This window comes from Vigna unguiculata, chromosome 9, assembly GCF_004118075.2.
Source record: "Vigna unguiculata cultivar IT97K-499-35 chromosome 9, ASM411807v1, whole genome shotgun sequence".
NCBI classification, from domain to species: domain Eukaryota; kingdom Viridiplantae; phylum Streptophyta; class Magnoliopsida; order Fabales; family Fabaceae; genus Vigna; species Vigna unguiculata.
Genome location: NC_040287.1, coordinates 17088103 through 17091313, shown reverse-complemented (window position 1 = coordinate 17091313; position 3211 = coordinate 17088103).

Here is a 3211-nt window from a genome sequence, read left to right as displayed (position 1 = left end):
CAAGAGTTGATAGCAACTAACGTTCTTCAAATTCCCTTAGAATACATTCGTTTATAGGATTTGTGTTGAATGCGACATTGAAGGTATCGAATGACCTTTATATACACTTCATTTTTGTTTTACAATACACATATTTTATTAAAATCAATCCAATTTCAAGAGAATACAATTATTACAGAAAATAAAAATTTTCTTTTAATAAATAAGGATGATTACCATTTAATCTAATTTCAATAGAATACAATTATTATAGAAAATAAATGTTTCAGTACACCTAATAAGTCTCACATCGTTTAAGAGTCGAGGTCAAGCACAATTTAAATACTCCTTCCTCCCTCTACCCTCTGATGTGTCTTTTAAGGACAAAATCGTGATAGAGCTCCATGCTCCAATGCGGAAAATACCTCGGGAACACGGTGGTTGTTCCTAACGATGCCAATAAGTCCCACGTCGCTTAGGAGTCGAGGTCAAGTGCAATTTAAATACTCTTTCCTCCCTCCACCCTCTGAGATGCCTTTTAAGGATAAAACCGTGATGAAACTCCACGCTCCAAATTAGACAAGCTGTCAGATTATCCTGGATTGAGGGCTTGTTCCATTACACAATAAGTCCTAGTAGTTGTTCCTAATGACGATGAACTTAGATCGAGTTAGAACAATAAAATATTTCTTCTAATAAATAAGGATGATTTTTGTCTTACTACTTTTTTTATGTGTATATTAATTTATTAATATTTCACAGTATTGTTTCTGCTTTATATTTTTCATTGCTTTACATAGAACTAAGTATTCATTATGTCTAATATTTATAATTTTACTTTTACAATTTGCATCTTATTAAATATATCTTATATTATTAAAGTAAAATTTTAGGTCGGGTTAAAAATAACATAACTGCTAACTAAAATTATCCTACTATTTAAAGTATTCCAAATTAAATATTAAGTTTAATCACTTATATAAGTATATAATATATATTTATAGCCTTCAAAGTTATAGTTAAATCTCCTAAATATATATAAAAATTTCATAATTTATGTCCACTAAAACTCTAAATAAAAAATTATTTAAAGATAAACAAAGTAAAGCAATGAAAGATTTACAGACACATGTATTATTGTCTAATATTTATAATTTGCTTCTTATTAAATATATCTTATATTATTAAGGTAAAATTTTAAGTATATCGTTAAAAAAAGATTAAATATAGATTTGGTTTCTATTTTTGTTGTTTTTATTTAATTTGGTCATTATTTTTGTTTTGTGTTTAATTAAGTTCTCATTTTCGTCAAATTTTGGTCAATTTAGTCCTTTTCACTAACGTGTTTATATAGTTAACATTTTGAACAGTACATGTCACGTGTAGTTGGCACAAGCAAACTTGAAGCAAAAAATTGATAAAGCTATGTGCATGAAGATCATAGGTGTTTGATGAAGATTGACGAAGATCCACTTGAAGATTAAGTTTTAGTGTGTTAAATATGAAAATAACATGTTAAATGTAATGTTTTAGTGTTATATCATGTTGGTTGGTTATATGACATAGGATAGATGTCTTGTGTGCCTTAGTGTGTCTCTTGTAATCTGTTAAAATGGGTTTTAACAGGTTAAAAGGCTTGTTGTATATAGTTTCTGGTATGAATGCATTCAGTCAGTTGAATTATTTTTCAATCGACTAATTTTACTTAAGTCAAGTGAAATCAGCTGACTGTACGGAAAATTCAATCGAGTGTTTTCACTTAAACTAGACTATATAAGCTCTGTTTTCGCGAGCAGAGGTGCGAATCTGAGTTTTTGAGCACGAAACTTTGTCATTCTTCTCTAGAAAGCTCTCTCTACAATACACAACTGCAACTTGTAGTTTGAAAATCTTGGTTGATCTTGGAGGCATTTTGGCTTGTGAGTAGCTTGAAGAACACATGTATGGTTGGCTAGGGACAACCACCATCAGGTTTGGATGTTCTTGTGCCTTTGGTTGGTTTGCCTGATGTGATTTCAGGTCTGTAAGTGTGATTCTTGCAGGGTGTGTATCTAGATTTTTGTAGGTCAAAAATCTTGCAATTTTCTTTGTTCAAAAGTGTAATCTTGGTGTGTGATTTGTAAAACTTTTGAATATAGTGGAAATCAGGCTCAGGTTGTCCTAGTAAACTGGATGTAGCTCTATGATTGAGTGAACAAGTATAAAAACAATTGTGCAATTCTCTCTCCCTCATCTCATTCACTTTGAATCTCTTTAAAAAACTCAAGAAAACCAAGCAAATCGTTCTTTGGTGTGATTTAATGCGTTTTTGTGTAATCTGAGGTTGTATACTTATTAAAAATATTGTTTGGAACAAGTCTTTATGTAAAAGATTGTTGTTTGAGTTGAATTTGCAAATTCTACATTCTGTATAAATCTCCGATATTTTAGCTGACTGATTTGTCTTTTTAATCGACTATTTCATAGCTTCTTGAACAAATTAGTTTGCTGTTTTATATTTTAATCGACTAAAAGTGTACTGGTATGATGTATTTACATCCAAACTTTCCAATCTATTTGATTCAATTGAAAAGTGATTTAAGCTTTCGAAAAAGTTTTATAAAGCCAATTCAACCCCCCCTTCTTGGCTAAAATCACCATTTCAAAACTATCACGTGTCAACTCCTTTTTTCTTAAAAAAAAAGTTTAAATTTTTTTAATTTCAAACAAATTATCCACGTGTCAAGTCACAATTGTGCCACATGTCAATGTTAGTGCCACGTGTCAGTTTGTGGTTGTGTTATTTTTTTTTTGTTCAATTTAGTTTCTATATTTGTTATTTTTGTTCAATTTAGTCCCAATTTTTGTTAGAATAAATCAATTTTGTTCCTTTCAAATAGACACCAAATCTAATATCTTTCATACAAATTATATTAATATTTTTTCTAACATTGACATTTTTATTAATTATTTTTTAAATTCAATTATAAATTATTAAATTTAATTATAAATTGAATAAAATTCTTATATTTAATTTCTAAATAGAATATAATTATTTAAAATATTATAAGAATATATAAATTTTTTTTCTAATATTTATATTCTAAAATACTTTTAAAATTTATATTTAAAAATATTTTAAATATTCAAAATATTTTAGAAAAGTAAACTAATATTTCTAAAATTAACATTTAAATATAAAATATTTTAGATTTTAATATCTAAAATACAATAAAAATATTAAATATTTTAG